Raw genomic sequence first — 9,311 nt, forward strand, 5'->3', positions numbered from 1 at the left:
TGCTGGGAGCCATTAGCCAAGTAGGTATGACAATTTCCTTGCCAGCGTACCCCATGTTGCTGACATTTTGCAGTGACATTGAATGTAGTTGACCTTGCTCAAGGACCAGGGCGGATTAGGGTGTTCCCGGTTTAACATAATCGGGTTTAGGGCGTTCCCAGTTTAGGTTCCAGGTTTAAGGTTTAAGATTATTCCTGCTGGGAATAGGGCGTATCCTGCTGCCTAAGTTCCCCTTGAGTTCTCACGGGATTCAGACAGTATATTTTGGGAGACAGAAGCCCAGTGGTGGAGAATTTGGGAGAGAACGTGGATTTGGGCAGAGAACGTGGATTTCCCCAGAACGTGATTGTAGACGGCTGGTGTGAGTTCGGGAATAAAGAGTTGCTGTTTGAATCTACAAGCTGTGTGGTGGCTCGTGATTGTGTGCCCAGCCAGACTGCGGCATTTGTGCCCAGCCAGACTGTGGCATTCATGTTTATCTTCTGTCTTCTTGTTTAGGCAGTGCCTTTGCTGTTGTTCCACATCCCTCTGTGTTTGCCTAAGATTAGAGCAAGGTAGCAGGAAGTGCCCTCCTGACCCTGGGGCAGTCTGACAGGGAATTCAAAGGCCTAGGCGCTGTCTGGGTGGTGGAGAATGGCCAGGTCGATGGACTCCAGGATCAGTTATCAATTGCTGCATACATACCACCCAAAATGGAGTGACTTGAAACATTGGTTCTCTTTACAGTTTCTGTGGCAGAGAATATGTGTTTACTCAACACTGTGCTGACTGCCTGGGCCAGACATTGTGCTGGGCCTGGGGATAGAGAAGTGAATCAGAGAGATCAAGCCCCTGCTCTCCCACGGCTTGGAGTACACATCACAGATCACAAACAAGCACATCCATTGCTAAATAACCCATGAGAAATTGATAAAGAGCTGTATTTCCCCTACCCCTGATCCAGTCTGTTCAAACATGTGGATCTATTGAGCAATCTAGGCAGTTCCCCTTGGCTTTTTCCACACTCTTGAGTAATAAGAAATTGCTTTGGTTCCTTTAGTTACATAAAAATCTCATTCCAGAGTCAGCATTTTCATTGAAGACAGAGTGGGGAACAGGAGAGCAAAGGGCACAATGTACTCTTGGCTGCTTTTGCTGAAGAGGTGATCAAGGCTGGCTTCTTCTTGGAGCTTTTTGCATCAATGTGCCCAGTTCAGAAAGAGTTTCATTTTGCTGGGTGTGGTGTTGCACATTTATCATCCCAGGGACTTGGGAGGCAGAGGCAGGAGGACTGGAAGTTTAAGGCCAGACGGGGTGAATTGGTGAGACCCTGTCTCAAAATGAGAAGTAAAAGAGGTCTGGGGATATAGCTCAGTGGTAAAGCATCCCCAGATTTGATTCTCAGTACCCCCCACCCCATCCTAGTTTAACATCTGGTCACAAATCAACAGGAGTTGGGAGTATAGCTCAGTGGTAGAAAACTTAATATGTACAAGGCTCGGCACTGACATTGGGAGAAATATGAAGAAGGTATTGCAATGGTGGATGTGAAGAATTGCGTGCTATGATACAGTGCAAACAATCTTATATTTTGGAGTCAGATGATATAGAATCTGGGCTGACACTTATTTATTCAGTTCTTTTTAAAAAAATTGTGACAAAATTTACATAACATAAAATGTATCATTTAAACCATTTTTAAAGTATGTTCAGTAACATCAACTATATTCATAGTGCTGTGCAACCATCACCTCCATCCAGCTTCAGAACTTCCCATCATTCCAAACTGAAACTCTAAACCTATTAAACAATAAGTCTACAAAACTACCTGCTCTGTCCATCCCTGGCAAACAACATTGTCTTTCTGTGTCTAAGTATTTGACTACTCTATTAGTGGGCACCACAGTAGAGTTGATAGGAGGAATAAATTATAATGCCCTATAACATAGTAGGACAACTGTGGTTGACAATAACTAATTGAATATTTCAAAATAGCTAGTAGAGAGCATTTTCAATATTCCCACCAAAAAATGATGTTTTAGGTGACAGATATGCCAATCACTCTGATCTAATAATCACACATTGTATATATGTATTGCAAGATCACGCCGTATGCCATAAATATGTATAATAACTATGCATCAGTTAAAATTAGAATATGTTTGAAAAAAGAATTTGACTAATTACAGCATAGAAAGTGGAATTATACGCTATATATTTTTTTGTGTCTGCTGACATTTATAGTTACATCTGAACGTCAAATATAAATAATATCTATCTTGTGGGGACATTTGGTGTTAGAGAATCACTTAGCATAGTTCTCTACATAGCATTTATCTTCAAAAATGTTTGCTTCATTTAACTTGATGTATTCGCTAGAGGTGAAAAGGACACTGATCAAGGGCAGGGAAAAGAGTGTGCCTGCACTCTATACCCTCTAGAGGGCAGGCAAGAGCTTTGCGCTGACCCGAGCAGAGGTCTCGCGAGACTGTCAGAAGCGTGGCGAGAGGCGTGGGAGGAAGGTCGTGCTCTCGCGAGAACTCTGCCTTTGGGCCCAAGACTTGTGTCCGCTGGTGTCAGTCCAACCAGGGTACCCTCGGGTCGTCCGGAGAACCTCTCCGAACTGGTAAGAACTGGAATAACTGGCTGGGCGCGCAAGTCTCCTCCAGTTCTAACTCCGGGAGCCCAGCGGAAGCCGGATGGTAGCTGGCGTGCTGGGCCTGGGTCTACCCTTCCTGGTCGCCCCTTCCTTCCGCACGCCGGTCTCGGGCCTGTCTTCTCCCTTCTGGACACGCAGGGTCACTGACCACCTCATTCTGCCTGCCCGCGGGCTAAGCCTGACCTCCTCTCGCAGACCTTAGACTCGCCGGGCCCCGGAGCCACCTCCTTCTGGCTGCCAGTTGGCTGGGCCTGATCTCTCCCAGACTCTCCACTAGCCGGTCCCGGGACCACCTCGTCTTGCTTGCTCGCGGGCTCCCAAATCCTTGATATGTCAAGTCGGCCACCTCCTCCTCCCCTCCCGCGGGTTAGTTCTGTTCTCTCCCAAACCCTCGACCCATCCGGCCCCAAGGCCTCCACTTCTTGTGAGGCAAGGGCCTGTCTTCTTCCCTCCCATCCACACGTGGACCTCGCGGTTACCACCCGCAGCCAGGAGGCAGGGAAGATTTGTTTCCCCCTCCCTTTCCCTACAGACACTCCTGGCCGCAGGGATCCACCATCTGTTCCTGCTGGGTCGCTTTACCCCAGCTTCAAGTGTGACCAGGCGGGACCTGTTTTCTATGCCAGAGCGCATCCATTCCCAAGGGATTGTCAGGTGGAAACGCAAAAAATGTGGCCCTATAAGTGCAGCACACAGTGTTACTTAACATCCAAATAATCCCAATAATCTGGAAAAGTAGCCTGATTATCTTCCTTTTACAGATGAGAAGTTGCTCATTCATGATTCATAATACTGGCAATCATTTATTCAGTGACTTTATGCTGAAGGTATTACGGATATAGAAATGGGGAGGGGGAAGGACACACTTCTCGCTTCGATAGAACTAAATTTTTGTGATGGGAACAACAATAATATAGTCTTAAGTGCCATGGGATATGACAGGGGAAGATATGATCAAGAATGACTCAAGTCAGGGGCTGGGGTTGTGGCTCAGTGGTAGAGTGCTTGCCTAGCACATGTGAGGCACTGGGTTCGATCCTCAGCACCACATAAAATAAATAAATAAAATGAAGGTATTGTGTCCATCTACAGCTAAAAATAAAAAAGAATGACAGAAGTCAGTGTCTGACCCCAAGGGCAGAGCTTTCTTTACCGGGCCATTTCTGTTGTTGTTGTTATTGTTTTCTAGTTAGATAAGATTGACTAACATAACTACTTTCGGATGTACTTAATTTTCTACCATCTATTTGATAATTTGGAATATGTAGGACTCTTGAGTTACCACCTTGAGTAAGGATGGGACAGGTTCATAGTTGACTCACTTATGCAGTGGAATCCTAGTGTGACATTTCTGAACTTTAAAGTACATCAGAATTGTGAAAGAAAACTTACCTTGCTGCTTCAGTGAAGGGAGATTCGTTTACTATCTGTGGTCAGAGGAGTAACTTAATTTGCTCTTTGCCTTTTTTTTGTGGGGGGGATGGGGGATACTGGGGATCAAATCCAGGGGTGCTTTTCTATAGAGCTTCCCATCCTTTTTTTATTTTTTATTTTGAAACAGGGTCTTACTGAGTTGCTGAGGCTGGCCTCAAGCTTCCTATCCCCCTGCTTTAGCCTCCTGATTGCTGGGATTGCAGGCTTGTGCCACTGGACTTTGCTCCAAAGATTTGCTCTTTTAAGGATTTGCTCACTTGTATAATTGTTCAGATAAGTAAATGTGTAAAGTCTAGCACAGTAACATTCCTTACATTTTATTTCTCTTTCCCCTCTTCCATAGAGCCTTTGCCCTTGGGTATCTAGAGGATATTCTAGCTGTTCAAAGTTTTATTATAGTTTGTGTATCAACGAATCTCTATAATTACATTATTCCCTTTGGGAAAAGAATTATTTCAAAAGTAGAAAATCAAATTGAACTATGTAAGGAAAGAAAAGGAAGATGTGTTTCTTAAAGCGGGAGGGGATGTATCTTAAAATTACACAGGACGGTATACTCTTACCCCCATTTTATTATATCAGCACAGTTGTCGGGGAATCTCTAGAACCTCTGAAGGGGTTTCATAAAACTCCATAGGCTATTTCTGATACATAGCCCTTCCTCCATTTGAGAGTCTCTTGGTTATTGTTTTCTAATACTTTCCTACATGGTGTTAACATACTGGAAGGCATTCAGAGCCAGTTGCTGCTGCTACTGATAGACTTTTAACCCTTAATCATTATTTCAAAGAATTAGTATTTTTTATTGTTGGTAAGTCCCTGATACAAATTCTTCTCTAAGTGGCAAGTTCATGTACCCTTAGGGAACACAGACCAAGGTAGTTTAGGCACTTAGATACTTGTTGAATGAATATATAAAACCTTAATACTTAAATGATCTCTTTAAAATAGCAGGTGTGGCTGAGGGTGTTAGACCTGGGATTAAATCTTGGCTCCTCTAGTTGGAAGGTTGTGACTGCAGGTAATATATTTAACCTTTTCAGTTTCATTTTTTTAAAATGATTATAATACTCACCCTAAAGTGTTGTGAGGACTAAATGAGATAAAGTGTGAAAAATTGAAAAGGCTTTTCACAAAATGGCTATAGGTAAATCCTGAATTCATTCATGCAGCAAATACTTCTGGAATACCAAGTGTACAACAGTAAACAAAGAGACAAAGTTCTTGGTTCTGTGGAATTTACCATCTAGTGTTTTCCAAAGGAGGGTCAGAAAATAAATGGTTTCTTCATGTCAGATGGTGACAAGTACAGTGGAGAATAATAAAGCATATGAAGGGGTTGTGGACAGAAGTCTTTTTAAAGTATAGGATGGTGAGGAATGGCCTGAGAAGATGACCCTTGAGCAGACCCCTGAAGGAAATAAAGGCTTGGTCTTGAGGATATCTGGAGGAGAGTTCAGTGGTCCTATGGTAGAAGCATCCTTGTTGTGGAAGAGCAGCAAGGAAGGGAACTGGAGTGGAGGAGTGGGGAGCAGTCATGAATGTTTCTGCAGGAATCCCAGAGAGATGATGGTGGCATATTAAATTGATGCTAAGTACATAATAAAATGTCTTCATTATCATATTGCATTCTCTGACTAAAAGTAATAAAGATAGTTAATGCCCATGTAGCTCCTACTATGTGTCAGGCACTATTCTAAATACTTTACTTGTGTTAGTCATTAACTCTTTCCAAAAAAGTATACTCAGCTTCAAAGAACAGAGACTTGTCACTATTCAATACATACCTGGAATATATTACTGATTCAGATGTGTATTTACCAAGCCACCAATGACAATAGGGGTGAATTTAGGGCCCCAACCACATACTGGTTAACTTCAAAAGGCAGGCCTTATGTGACTATAAGTGCCTATAAAAAGGAACCAGCTAATAGGTATACATTGGGTTCAGTTCAGTTTCATGAGAGAACTGTAGATATCCATGACATTTTTATTACTTTTCCTGTGACTTTTTAGCCCTTCCAAAATTTTTGTCCAAGGTTTCCATTTTGGCTTTGTTTTCATTGTTGGAAAATACATTACTTAAGCAGAGAATGCATATGTACAATGTGGACGCTTAGCCCGTAAGGAGGCCATGTTGACCACTTTTGCTTTGGTGAGTAGCAATAGTACTGTATCTCTATGTTGTCAGTTACAGGAGCTGCCATATAATTTTTCTCAGCTTGTCTTCTTTGATTCTTGAATCATAATATTATAGTGGTCATTTATAAACTTACAGTCAATCCTACAATAACTCAAATCCCAAATATGTCATACACATTCCCTAAATTAGATAGATTACCTGGCAAGTGAACAAAGTAATTATTTTGAGGGTGTTCATTTTACTTAACTTCTGGCATAAATTACTCATTGAATGCTTTTAGCCATTCTTATCTCAAGTTGTCATTCTGATTTCACTTGACTTGATTATTCAGTTGAATCAAGCTGTTCCTTAGGGGGCTAGGAGTGTGTTTGGGGACACTATTGAGTCTTAAGATTCCTCTTACCTAGCATTACGTTAAAAGTGGTCTAAAAATGTGACAATTTAGTTTAGTGATGGAGTAAAAAACTGACAAAATAGGATAAAAGGTTTTTGCTTGATTATCAGTTTAGTCATAGGTAAAAATCTAAGTCTTAACACTGGCCAATTACAGCTTTCAAGAGAACATAATATCAGTTGTGTTTTGTCTTATTTTGACATTATTGCTAGTCACCCACTTGTTTGCTTCTGTGGGGGAAAACCACAAGATATTTATCGTATTTACAAGGGATAAAATGATATTATTTTTATGATGATAGTAAGTAACATGTTTTCCTATCCATGACTATTTTAGGGAAAGGAGTTTCAAACTGAAGACAGGACACCACCCCTATTCTAAAAGCTAATCAAACTTTTGTTAATGTCCTGAGGATTTTCTGTGGTAATGCAAAGTCTGAGGGGAGAAAATTCAAGTTGGCTCTAAATACAGTAAATGTTTCCCTTTAACTTACAAACCTGTTGCCATTTGTGAATCTGTGGAGCTGACCTTGAGTCTGGCCTGAAAGACTGTTTTAGCAACTATTGTGGGATTGTGGTTTCAGTGTCAACTTGCCAGTTTTGTTTGAAAAAGGTAAATAATATTTGTGCTAAAAACATTTTTCCTTTTCTGAAAAACATTTTTAAATTAATATTATAGGCCTCAGTGGGACAGATTATGTTTGAAACAGAAATATACTATACTTTTAAAAAAATTATAGATGGACACAGTACCTTTATTATATTTATTTATTCTTCTGTTTTGAGGCTCAAATCCAGTGTCTCACACATACTAGACAAGTGCTCTGCCACTGAACTACAGCCCCAGTCCTATACTGAACTTTATAGTGCCTGATCTGAACTTGAGCATTCATTTAGCATTTATTCATCCATTCATGAATCAAAATGTAGTGAGCTTTATTGAGTTCAGGGCTAATAGTTGTACACCATTCTTTTTAGTTCGATTCAGTAGTTCATGTAGAATGTGAAGAGGGGTGGAAGTGTTAAGGTGCCAATCCCAGGCTATCTTTTTACCATTAAAGGTATACAAAGCTATAAGATAGGGTCTCTCGGGAGCTCTCAGGTCAAGGAGGCAGACATATAATAATTTGAGTAATGTGTTACAGGGGTCATGTTGGAAATCCATGCAGATTACAATGGGCACAAAGGGAGCAGTAAAATTATTGAGGAATGAGGTATAATGATCAGGAAAGGCTTTGTAGTGGTGGTGACTTGAAAAGTAGATAGCTAGGGAGAAGTAAAGGGACTGACATTGCTGGCAGGGCTGGGAGAGCCAAGCTGGACAAGATAACCAGATTGGATTATATGCATGAAATGCCTAGAAAGAAGGAATTCTTAGTTTACTAAAGTGTAACTAATGTCAAGAGCTAGAGCAGGACCACACCCTGATCTGCTGTCTTGACGTCAGTGGTGTATTAATAAACTAAGAATTCCTTCTTTATTATATTTTTTTATTTTTTGGTACCAGGGATTGAACTCAGGGGTACTCAACCACTGAGCCACATCTCCAGCCCTATTTTGTATTTTATTTAGAGAGGGTCTTACTAAATTGCTAAGTGCCTCACCATTGCTGAGCCCAGCTTTGAACTCCTGATCCTCCTGATTTAGCTTCCTGAGCTGCTGGGATTACAGGTGCTCTCCACCCTGCCCGGCTCCTTTATATTTGATAATGTCTGAACTGGTATCCTAGAAACTGTTAGCTCTGACGAAGAAATGGTGAACCAGCTGTTCATCTGGAATCTGAGGGGTGCTTAATAAGAGGGTGTTTACCCTCAATATTCATTCCCCTCTGGTGTTTTTTCATATGGTTTTGCTTTATCCTTACCATTTACAAAAATAACTTTGTATGCATAGACGTATAAAAACTATTTTACATTTAAGAAATTGAAAGGGAATGACAGTGCTGTCGAAATTACATATTCTGGCCTGATTGGTTACGCAAGGTTTTAAGGATTAGCTGTGGACAAAAGGGAAAACTAGAAGTGCCAGTACTATGAGCCTGATAGTAATCAGACAGGCAGTACAATATGCCAGGCATTGCCCTAAACATATTACATATAACCATACAATTCTCGTTGAGTCCAGTATCACTCCCGTTTCACAGGTGGGGAAACCAGGGCACAAATTGACTTACCTAAGGTGAGGTAGTATCTAAGTGGTAGAGCAAGGTTTTGCGCTAAACCAGTCAGTTTCAGAGTCTATTTTTTTTTTTTTTTTTGACGGGGGAGGATATCGGAGGTTGAATTTAGGGGCACTCGATCACTGAGCCACATTTTCAGCCCTGTTTTGTATTTTATTTAGAGACAGAGTCTGACTCGATTTAGTGCCTCGCTTTTGCTGAGGCTGGCTTTGACTCGGGATCCTCTTGCCTGAGCCTCTCAAACTGCTGGAAGCTGCTGGGATTACAGGCGTCAGGCAGCGTGCCCGGCCAGAGTCCATTCTTTTAACTGCTCTGTCTCTCCAGGTAGGAATGCCATGTTCATTAAACTATTCCCTACATGTGGAATTGTGCTTGACACCAGGCAGGTGCTTAGTCAATGTCTGCTGAAAGAGAAGCATCCATGAGGCTTTGAGGCAGTACTAGACTAAGGCTGTGTGTGTGTGTGTGTGTGTGTGTGGGTGGGGTGGGGGGTGGGGGGTAGGGGGTGCAGGGATCGGGAAGTT

At 41.8% G+C, this 9,311-nt stretch overlaps 2 protein-coding genes across 4 annotated transcripts in view; both read left to right on the forward strand.

Annotated features, from left to right (window-relative positions):
* The window catches only part of Msmb (microseminoprotein beta), a 25,174-nt gene that overhangs the window by 12,987 nt on the left and 2,876 nt on the right, over positions 1-9,311 (forward strand). The window lies entirely within an intron of this gene.
* The window catches only part of Ncoa4 (nuclear receptor coactivator 4), a 25,293-nt gene continuing 18,432 nt past the window's right edge, over positions 2,451-9,311 (forward strand). Inside the window, exons 1-2 of one of the 3 annotated variants that reach the window (XM_048807474.1) lie at positions 2,501-2,605; positions 8,949-9,111. The gene's annotated coding sequence lies outside the window, so the exon portion shown is untranslated. Of the gene's footprint in view, positions 2,606-8,948; positions 9,112-9,311 lie in introns of all 3 variants that reach the window. The other 2 variants (XM_015498898.2, XM_015498900.2) reach the window with 2 other exon arrangements.

Source organism: Marmota marmota, unplaced genomic scaffold, assembly GCF_001458135.2.
Source record: "Marmota marmota marmota unplaced genomic scaffold, marMar, whole genome shotgun sequence".
NCBI lineage: Eukaryota > Metazoa > Chordata > Mammalia > Rodentia > Sciuridae > Marmota > Marmota marmota.